Source organism: Thermobia domestica, chromosome 2 (genome assembly GCF_964235325.1).
Source record: "Thermobia domestica chromosome 2, izTheDome1.hap1.1, whole genome shotgun sequence".
Taxonomy (NCBI): Eukaryota; Metazoa; Arthropoda; class Insecta; order Zygentoma; family Lepismatidae; genus Thermobia; species Thermobia domestica.
In genome coordinates, this window is record NC_137455.1 from 195988593 (window position 1) to 196000887 (window position 12295).

The 12295-nt window shown below is 39.5% G+C and overlaps 1 protein-coding gene across 1 annotated transcript in view; it reads left to right on the forward strand.

The window, feature by feature from the left end:
• The first annotated feature begins 561 nt into the window (after nucleotides 1-561).
• Nucleotides 562-12295, forward strand: part of LOC145678350 (uncharacterized) — a 50157-nt gene continuing 38423 nt past the window's right edge. Inside the window, exon 1 of the mRNA XM_081748398.1 lies at nucleotides 562-731. The gene's annotated coding sequence lies outside the window, so the exon portion shown is untranslated. The remainder of the gene's footprint in view (nucleotides 732-12295) is intronic.

Consider the following 12295-nt stretch of genomic DNA (forward strand, 5'->3'; position numbering starts at 1 on the left):
ATTGTTATAAGAATATTATTATTATTAATAATAATAACAATTATTATTATTATTATTATTAATATTATTATAACATCGTTTACTTTCCAAATCTCTGATCCTACCTAAGAGCATGTCTGCATATAGCGGTCATGTGTGCACCTTTTGTCAGTGAGTGGCCCTAAAGGCCAAAAGGGATGCAAATCTCTGAGAGAGAGGAATAAAAAAAAAAAACTTATTATATGATAAATTCTACGAGAAAGTTCGTAGAATTGCTTTTGACAGGTGCTTTCTTGTTTTTCGGCGACAGAAAATTTTATCGGCTAAGAAATTACAGTATCCCAGATAGCACGAATACTTGCGGCAAGTTTTTGCTTCGTTTAGTGGAGCAAACAATCTGAAAGTTTGCGAAAGCAAAATTTCTTAATATTTATTAAAAGCTTTCAATATGATCTGCAAATTTTCACTGATTTGAAAATACAAATTCTCCACTGCAATTAACTTGCATCTTTTTTGAAAATATAGGATTGAGTTTGCCGTCGCAAACAGTTTGCAACTCTGTAAAAAACTTGTTTCGAAAATTTGCTTAACGCTGGTGCAGAAAACGTCATTTCCGCTTCCTGTTTTGCTAGCTGGTTCCAAACAAACCAGCTTACAGCGGGTTCTATAAGAAGTTTACGTGGTACTCGCCTTTTGAAAATGAATTGTTTCGCTTACGGATGTTAATTTTCCAAATGGAAGAAAATCTGCAGGTAAGTGCTGTTAAAATTATTATCTTACAAGGGGAACAAAATGTTATCCATACTGCCATTGAATAAGATACCAGCACTATTGAATAGTACTTTTGTTTAGCTGGTATTACTATACGTTAATTAAGTTGACCTGTGTTTAGAGCAGAAGGGGTCCAACCAATTTGTCTTTAAAAAAAAATAATCGGTGATTTCTGTTGACATTAGCGTAGTTGATATTAGATTATGTTCCGTTGAGGGGGTCCAGTGTTTTGACCACTTCTTTCTATTGATTTTTGTTTGATTACATAATATAACGTTATATTAGGTTAGGTTAGCTTAAGTGTTCAGTGTAGATTTGGACCCCCTTAACGGAACATGGACCACTTAGTTTAGGTATAAGTACTTGCATCAACCATTTCTCCTGTAAATTATGTTTTTTTACGTACTTTTGGAACCCTTCTGCTGGTAACTCTTTAGTTTGGGCAAGGCAGTGATATCCCGTCACTGTTAGTATTATTCACAGGTGTCATTGGTTCCTTTCTGTTGCTAGGGATTATTCATAGACTATGTACGACCTTAAAAAGGCAATAATAAGGGGACTTTAATTTACTACAATATTGCCCTTGTACTTAATGCAATCAGTTCCTGTCACTGCCTTGCCTAAACTAAAGATTTGCCCTTCTGCTAAACATGTCGCATTAAGTTAATTAATCTATTATATTAACATGCTTACTACTCACAGATTGTGTTGAAATGTGTTCAAATACAGTCAACGAGGATTTTTTTTTAATAAAACGGGATATGTTTAGTACAAGGGGTCCAGAAGCACGTAAAAAACACAAAATTTACAACCTCGCCCATCTTAGCCACAAAATCCAGCCACAAAACTAAGGACGTTCAAGGTCATCCGCACAACACACAGGGTTGCAAACACTACAAATTTAAATTTAGAAAAATAAAACTCCCATAGCAAGCTTATTCCACGCTCAAAAGGACCCATGCAATCATCATCCCTATCATCCCTTTACATAATATACAAAATTTTGTGTGCTAAATGCCATGGTATCAATACCACAACACATAAACGAAATGGTTCAAATTTACAAAAACTTTTGTGGCCAAGACGTGCACGTTCACTAGCGGGTCAGGACCCATGCGATCATCATCCCTATCATCCCTTTACTTACTATACAAAAATTTGTGCTGTAAAATGTCGTGGTATCAATACCACAACACATAAACGAAATGGTTCAAATTTACAAAAACTTTTGTGGCCAGGGTCGTGCACGTTCACTAGCGGGTCAGGACCCATGCGATCATCATCCCTATCATCCCTTTACTTACTATACAAAAATTTGTGCTGTAAAATGTCGTGGTATCAATACCACAACACATAAACGACATGGTTCAAATTTACAAAAACTTTTGTGGCCAGGGTCGTGCACGTTCACTAGCGGGTCAGGACCCATGCGATCATCATCCCTATCATCCCTTTACTTACTATACAAAAATTTGTCCTGTAAAATGTCGTGGTATCAATACCACAACACATAAACGAAATGGTTCAAATTTACAAAAACTTTTGTGGCCAGGGTCGTGCACGTTCACTAGCGGGTCAGGACCCATGCGATCATCATCCCTATCATCCCTTTAATTACTATACAAAAATGTGTTCTGTAAAATGTCGTGGTATCAATACTAGAACACATAAACGAAATGGTTCAAATTAACAAAAACTTTTGTGGCCAGGGTCGTGCACGTTCACTAGCGGGTCAGGACCCATGCGATCATCATCCCTATCATCCCTTTACTTACTATACAAAAATTTGTGCTGTAAAATGTCGTGGTATCAATACCACAACACATAAACGAAATGGTTCATATTTACAAAAACTTTTGTGGCCAGGGTCGTGCACGTTCACTAGCGGGTCTGGACCCATGCGATCATCATCCCTATCATCCCTTTACTTACTAAACAAAAAATTGTGCTGTAAAATGTCGTGGTATCAATACCAGAACACATAAACGAAATGGTTCAAATTTACAAAAACTTGTGGCCAGGGTCGTGCACGTTCACTAGCGGGTCAGGACCCATGCGATCATCATCCCTATCATCCCTTTACTTACTATACAAAAATTTGTGCTGTAAAATGTCGTGGTATCAATACCACAACACATAAACGAAATGGTTCAAATTTACAAAAACTTTTGTGGCCAGGGTCGTGCACGTTCACTATCGGGTCAGGACCCATGCGATCATCATCCCCATCATCCCTTTACTTACTATACAAAAATTTGTGCTGTAAAATGTCGTGGTATCAATACCACAACACATAAACGAAATGGTTCAAATTTACAAAAACTTTTGTGGCCAGGGTCGTGCACGTTCACTAGCGGGTCAGGACCCATGCGATCATCATCCCTATCATCCCTTTACTTACTATACCAAAATTTGTCCTGTAAAATGTCGTGGTATCAATACCACAACACATAAACGAAATGGTTCAAATTTACAAAAACTTTTGTGGCCAGGGTCGTGCACGTTCACTAGCGGGTCAGAACCCATGCGATCATCATCCCTATCATCCCTTTACTTACTATACAAAAAATTGTGCTGTAAAATGTCGTGGTATCAATACCACAACACATAAACGAAATGGTTCAAATTTACAAAAACTTTTGTGGCCAGGGTCGTGCACGTTCACTAGCGGGTCAGAACCCATGCGATCATCATCCCTATCATCCCTTTACTTACTATACAAAAAATTGTGCTGTAAAATGTCGTGGTATCAATACCACAACACATAAACGAAATGGTTCAAATTTACAAAAACTTTTGTGGCCAGGGTCGTGCACGTTCACTAGCGGGTCAGGACCCATGCGATCATCATCCCTATCATCCCTTTACTTACTATACAAAAATTTGTCCTGTAAAATGTCGTGGTATCAATACCACAACACATAAACGAAATGGTTCAAATTTACAAAAACTTTTGTGGCCAGGGTCGTGCACGTTCACTAGCGGGTCAGGACCCATGCGATCATCATCCCTATCATCCCTTTACTTACTATACAAAAATGTGTGCTGTAAAATGTCGTGGTATCAATACCACAACACATAAACGAAATGGTTCAAATTTACAAAAACTTTTGTGGCCAGGGTCGCGCACGTTCACTAGCGGATCAGGACCCATGCGATCATCATCCCTATCATCCCTTTACTTAATATACAAAAATTTGTGCTGTAAAATGTCGTGGTATCAATACCACAACACATAAACGAAATGGTTCAAATTTACAAAAACTTTTGTGGCCAGGGTCGTGCACGTTCACTAGCGGGTCAGGACCCATGCGATCATCATCCCTATCATCCCTTTAATTACTATACAAAAATGTGTGCTGTAAAATGTCGTGGTATCAATACCACAACACATAAACGAAATGGTTCAAATTTACAAAAACTTTTGTGGCCAGGGTCGTGCACGTTCACTAGCGGGTCAGGACCCATGCGATCATCATCCCTATCATCCCTTTATTTACTATACAAAAATTTGTGCTGTAAAATGTCGTGGTATTAATACCAGAACACATAAACGAAATGGTTCAAATTTACAAAAACTTTTGTGGCCAGGGTCGTGCACGTTCACTATCGGGTCAGGACCCATGCGATCATCATCCCCATCATCCCTTTACTTACTCTACAAAAATTTGTGCTGTAAAATGTCGTGGTATCAATACCACAACACATAAACGAAATGGTTCAAATTAACAAAAACTTTTGTGGCCAGGGTCGTGCACGTTCACTAGCGGGTCAGGACCCATGCGATCATCATCCCTATCGTCCCTTTACTTACTAAACAAAAAATTGTGCTGTAAAATGTCGTGGTATCAATACCACAACACATAAACGAAATGGTTCAAATTTACAAAAACTTTTGTGGCCAGGGTCGTGCACGTTCACTAGCGGGTCACGACCCATGCGATCATCATCCCTATCATCCCTTTAATTACTATACAAAAATTTGTGCTGTAAAATGTCGTGGTATCAATACCACAACACATAAACGAAATGGTTCAAATTTACAAAAACTTTTGTGGCCAGGGTCGTGCACGTTCACTAGCGGGTCAGGACCCATGCGATCATCATCCCTATCATCCCTTTAATTACTATACAAAAATGTGTGCTGTAAAATGTCGTGGTATCAATACCACAACACATAAACGAAATGGTTCAAATTTAAAAAAACTTTTGTGGCCAGGGTCGTGCACGTTCACTAGCGGGTCAGAACCCATGCGATCATCATACCTATCATCCATTTACTTACTATACAAAAATTTGTGCTGTAAAATGTCGTGGTATTAATACCACAACACATAAACGAAATGGTTCAAATTTACAAAAACTTTTGTGGCCAGGGTCGTGCACGTTCACTATCGAGTCAGGACCCATGCGATCATCATCCCCATCATCCCTTTACTTACTATACAAAAATTTGTGCTGTAAAATGTCGTGGTATCAATACCACAACACATAAACGAAATGGTTCAAATTTACAAAAACTTTTGTGGCCAGGGTCGTGCACGTTCACTAGCGGGTCAGGACCCATGCGTTCATCATCCCTATCGTCCCTTTACTTACTATACAAAAATTTGTGCTGTAAAATGTCGTGGTATCAATACCACAACACATAAACGAAATGGTTCAAATTTGCAAAAACTTTTGTGGCCAGGGTCGCGCACGTTCACTAGCGGGTCAGGACCCATGCGATCATCATCCCTATCATCCCTTTACTTACTATACAAAAATTTGTGCTGTAAAATGTCGTGGTATCAATACCACAACAATTAAACAAAATGGTTCAAATTTACAAAAACTTTTGTGGCCAGGGTCGTGCACGTTCACTAGCGGGTCAGGACCCATGCGATCATCATCCCTATCATCCCTTTAATTACTATACAAAAAATGTGTGCTGTAAAATGTCGTGGTATCAATACAACAACACATAAACGAAATGGTTCAAATTTAAAAAAAACTTTTGTGGCCAGGGTCGTGCACGTTCACTAGCGGGTCAGAACCCATGCGATCATCATCCCTATCATCCCTTTACTTACTATACAAAAATTTGTGCTGTAAAATGTCGTGGTATTAATACCAGAACACATAAACAAAATGGTTCAAATTTACAAAAACTTTTGTGACCAGGGTCGTGCACGTTCACTATCGGGTCAGGACCCATGCGATCATCATCCCCATCATCCCTTTACTTACTATACAAAAATTTGTGCTGTAAAATGTCGTGGTATCAATACCACAACACATAAACGAAATGGTTCAAATTTACAAAAACTTTTGTGGCCAGGGTCGTGCACGTTCACTAGCGGGTCAGGACCCATGCGATCATCATTCCTATCATCCCTTTACTTACTATACAAAAATTTGTGCTGTAAAATGTCGTGGTATCAATACCACAACACATAAACGAAATGGTTCAAATTTACAAAAACTTTTGTGGCCAGGGTCGTGCACGTTCACTAGCGGGTCAGGACCCATGCGATCATCATCCCTATCATCCCTTTACTTACTATACAAAAATTTGTGCTGTAAAATGTCGTGGTATCAATACCACAACACATAAACGAAATGGTTCAAATTTAAAAAAACTTTTGTGGCCAGGGTCGTGCACGTTCACTAGCGGGTCAGGACCCATGCGATCATCATCCCTATCATCCCTTTACTTACTAAACAAAAAATTGTGCTGTAAAATGTCGTGGTATCAATACCACAACACATAAACGAAATGGTTCAAATTTACAAAAACTTTTGTGGCCAGGGTCGTGCACGTTCACTAGCGGGTCAGGACCCATGCGATCATCATCCCTATCATCCCTTTACTTACTATACAAAAATTTGTGCCGTAAAATATCGTGGTATCAATACCACAACACATAAACGAAATGGTTCAAATTTGCAAAAACTTTTGTGGCCAGGGTCGCGCACGTTCACTATCGGGTCAGGACCCATGCGAACATCATCCCTATCATCCCTTTACTTACTATACAAAAATTTGTGCTGTAAAATGTCGTGGTATTAATACCAGAACACATAAACAAAATGGTTCAAATTTACAAAAACTTTTGTGGCCAGGGTCGTGCACGTTCACTATCGGGTCAGGACCCATGCGATCATCATCCCCATCATCCCTTTACTTACTATACAAAAATTTGTGCTGTAAAATGTCGTGGTATCAATACCACAACACAAACGAAATGGTTCAAATTTACAAAAACTTTTGTGGCCAGGGTCGTGCACGTTCACTAGCGGGTCAGGACCCATGCGATCATCATCCCTATCATCCCTTTACTTACTATACAAAAATTTGTGCCGTAAAATGTCGTGGTATCAATACCACAACACATAAACGAAATTGTTCAAATTTACAAAAACTTTTGTGGACAGGGTCGTGCACGTTCACTATCGGGTCAGGACCCATGCGAACATCATCCCTATCATCCCTTTACTTACTATACAAAAATTTGTTCTGTAAAATGTCGTGGTATTAATACCAGAACACAAACAAAATGGTTCAAATTTACAAAAACTTTTGTGGCCAGGGTCGTGCACGTTCACTATCGAGTCAGGACCCATGCGATCATCATCCCCATCATCCCTTTACTTACTATACAAAAATTTGTGCTGTAAAATGTCGTGGTATCAATACCACAACACATAAACGAAATGGTTCAAATTTACAAAAACTTTTGTGGCCAGGGTCGTGCACGTTCACTAGCGGGTCAGGACCCATGCGATCATCATCCCTATCGTCCCTTTACTTACTATACAAAAATTTGTGCTGTAAAATGTCGTGGTATCAATACCACAACACATAAACGAAATGGTTCAAATTTGCAAAAACTTTTGTGGCCAGGGTCGCGCACGTTCACTAGCGGGTCAGGACCCATGCGATCATCATCCCTATCATCCCTTTACTTACTATACAAACATTTGTGCTGTAAAATGTCGTGGTATCAATACCACAACAATTAAACAAAATGGTTCAAATTTACAAAAACTTTTGTGGCCAGGGTCGTGCACGTTCACTAGCGGGTCAGGACCCATGCGATCATCATCCCTATCATCCCTTTAATTACTATACAAAAATGTGTGCTGTAAAATGTCGTGGTATCAATACCACAACACATAAACGAAATGGTTCAAATTTAAAAAAAACTTTTGTGGCCAGGGTCGTGCACGTTCACTAGCGGGTCAGAACCCATGCGATCATCATCCCTATCATCCCTTTACTTACTATACAAAAATTTGTGCTGTAAAATTTCGTGGTATTAATACCAGAACACATAAACAAAATGGTTCAAATTTACAAAAACTTTTGTGACCAGGGTCGTGCACGTTCACTATCGGGTCAGGACCCATGCGATCATCATCCCCATCATCCCTTTACTTACTATACAAAAATTTGTGCTGTAAAATGTCGTGGTATCAATACCACAACACATAAACGAAATGGTTCAAATTTACAAACACTTTTGTGGCCAGGGTCGTGCACGTTCACTAGCGGGTCAGGACCCATGCGATCATCATTCCTATCATCCCTTTACTTACTATACAAAAATTTGTGCTGTAAAATGTCGTGGTATCAATACCACAACACATAAACGAAATGGTTCAAATTTACAAAAACTTTTGTGGCCAGGGTCGTGCACGTTCACTAGCGGGTCAGGACCCATGCGATCATCATCCCTATCATCCCTTTACTTACTATACAAAAATTTGTGCTGTAAAATGTCGTGGTATCAATACCACAACACATAAACGAAATGGTTCAAATTTAAAAAAACTTTTGTGGCCAGGGTCGTGCACGTTCACTAGCGGGTCAGGACCCATGCGATCATCATCCCTATCATCCCTTTACTTACTATACAAAAATTTGTGCTGTAAAATGTCGTGGTATTAATACCAGAACACATAAACAAAATGGTTCAAATTTACAAAAACTTTTGTGACCAGGGTCGTGCACGTTCACTATCGGGTCAGGACCCATGCGATCATCATCCCCATCATCCCTTTACTTACTATACAAAAATTTGTGCTGTAAAATGTCGTGGTATCAATACCACAACACATAAACGAAATGGTTCAAATTTACAAACACTTTTGTGGCCAGGGTCGTGCACGTTCACTAGCGGGTCAGGACCCATGCGATCATCATTCCTATCATCCCTTTACTTACTATACAAAAATTTGTGCTGTAAAATGTCGTGGTATCAATACCACAACACATAAACGAAATGGTTCAAATTTACAAAAACTTTTGTGGCCAGGGTCGTGCACGTTCACTAGCGGGTCAGGACCCATGCGATCATCATCCCTATCATCCCTTTACTTACTATACAAAAATTTGTGCTGTAAAATGTCGTGGTATCAATACCACAACACATAAACGAAATGGTTGAAATTTAAAAAAACTTTTGTGGCCAGGGTCGTGCACGTTCACTAGCGGGTCAGGACCCATGCGATCATCATCCCTATCATCCCTTTACTTACTAAACAAAAAATTGTGCTGTAAAATGTCGTGGTATCAATACCACAACACATAAACGAAATGGTTCAAATTTACAAAAACTTTTGTGGCCAGGGTCGTGCACGTTCACTAGCGGGTCAGGACCCATGCGATCATCATCCCTATCATCCCTTTACTTACCATACAAAAATTTGTGCCGTAAAATGTCGTGGTATCAATACCACAACACATAAACGAAATTGTTCAAATTTGCAAAAACTTTTGTGGCCAGGGTCGCGCACGTTCACTATCGGGTCAGGACCCATGCGAACATCATCCCTATCATCCCTTTACTTACTATACAAAAATTTGTGCTGTAAAATGTCGTGGTATTAATACCAGAACACATAAACAAAATGGTTCAAATTTACAAAAACTTTTGTGGCCAGGGTCGTGCACGTTCACTATCGGGTCAGGACCCATGCGATCATCATCCCCATCATCCCTTTACTTACTATACAAAAATTTGTGCTGTAAAATGTCGTGGTATCAATACCACAACACAAACGAAATGGTTCAAATTTACAAAAACTTTTGTGGCCAGGGTCGTGCACGTTCACTAGCGGGTCAGGACCCATTCGATCATCATCCCTATCATCCCTTTACTTATTATACAAAAATTTGTGCCGTAAAATGTCGTGGTATCAATACCACAACACATAAACGAAATTGTTCAAATTTACAAAAACTTTTGTGGCCAGGGTCGTGCACGTTCACTATCGGGTCAGGACCCATGCGAACATCATCCCTATCATCCCTTTACTTACTATAAAAAAATTGGTTCTGTAAAATGTCGTGGTATTAATACCAGAACACAAACAAAATGGTTCAAATTTACAAAAACTTTTGTGGCCAGGGTCGTGCACGTTCACTATCGGGTCAGGACCATGCGATCATCATCCCCATCATCCCTTTAATTACTATACAAAAATGTGTGCTGTAAAATGTCGTGGTATCAATACCACAACACATAAATGAAATGGTTCAAATTTACAAAAACTTTTGTGGCCAGGGTCGTGCACGTTCACTAGCGGGTCAGGACCCATGCGATCATCATCCCTATCATCCCTTTACCTACTATACAAAAATTTGTGCTGTAAAATGTCGTGGTATCAATACCACAACACATAAACGAAATGGTTCAAATTTACAAAAACTTTTGTGGCCAGGGTCGTGCACGTTCACTAGCGGGTCAGGACCCATGCGATCATCATCCCTATCATCCCTTTACTTACTATACAAAAATTTGTGAAGTAAAATGTCGTGGTATCAATACCACAACACATAAACGAAATGGTTCAAATTTACAAAAACTTTTGTGGCCAGGGTCGTGCACGTTCACTATCGGGTCAGAACCCATGCGAACATCATCCCTATCATCCCTTTACTTACTATACAAAAATGTGTGCTGTAAAATGTCGTGGTATCAATACCACAACACATAAACGAAATGGTTCAAATTTACAAAAACTTTTGTGGCCAGGGTCGCGCACGTTCACTAGCGGATCAGGACCCATGCGATCATCATCCCTATCATCCCTTTACTTAATATACAAAAATTTGTGCTGTAAAATGTCGTGGTATCAATACCACAACACATAAACGAAATGGTTCAAATTTTCAAAAACTTTTGTGGCCAGGGTCGTGCACGTTCACTATCGGGTCAGGACCCATGCGATCATCATCCCTATCATCCCTTTAATTACTATACAAAAATGTGTGCTGTAAAATGTCGTGGTATCAATACAACAACACATAAACGAAATGGTTCAAATTTACAAAAACTTTTGTGGCCAGGGTCGTGCACGTTCACTAGCGGGTCAGGACCCATGCGATCATCATCCCTATCATCCCTTTATTTACTATACAAAAATTTGTGCTGTAAAATGTCGTGGTATTAATACCAGAACACATAAACGAAATGGTTCAAATTTACAAAAACTTTTGTGGCCAGGGTCGTGCACGTTCACTATCGGGTCAGGACCCATGCGATCATCATCCCCATCATCCCTTTACTTACTCTACAAAAATTTGTGCTGTAAAATGTCGTGGTATCAATACCACAACACATAAACGAAATGGTTCAAATTTACAAAAACTTTTGTGGCCAGGGTCGTGCACGTTCACTAGCGGGTCAGGACCCATGCGATCATCATCCCTATCATCCCTTTAATTACTAAACAAAAAATTGTGCTGTAAAATGTCGTGGTATCAATACCACAACACATAAACGAAATGGTTCAAATTTACAAAAACTTTTGTGGCCAGGGTCGTGCACGTTCACTAGCGGGTCAGGACCCATGCGATCATCATCCCTATCATCCCTTTAATTACTATACAAAAATTTGTGCTGTAAAATGTCGTGGTATCAATACCACAACACATAAACGAAATGGTTCAAATTTACAAAAACTTTTGTGGCCAGGGTCGTGCACGTTCACTAGCGGGTCAGGACCCATGCGATCATCATCCCTATCATCCCTTTAATTACTATACAAAAATGTGTGCTGTAAAATGTCGTGGTATCAATACCACAACACATAAACGAAATGGTTCAAATTTAAAAAAACTTTTGTGGCCAGGGTCGTGCACGTTCACTAGCGGGTCAGAACCCATGCGATCATCATACCTATCATCCATTTACTTACTATACAAAAATTTGTGCTGTAAAATGTCGTGGTATTAATACCACAACACATAAACGAAATGGTTCAAATTTACAAAAACTTTTGTGGCCAGGGTCGTGCACGTTCACTATCGAGTCAGGACCCATGCGATCATCATCCCCATCATCCCTTTACTTACTATACAAAAATTTGTGCTGTAAAATGTCGTGGTATCAATACCACAACACATAAACGAAATGGTTCAAATTTACAAAAACCTTTGTGGCCAAGGTCGTGCACGTTCACTAGCGGGTCAGGACCCATGCGATCATCATCCCTATCGTCCCTTTACTTACTATACAAAAATTTGTGCTGTAAAATGTCGTGGTATCAATACCAC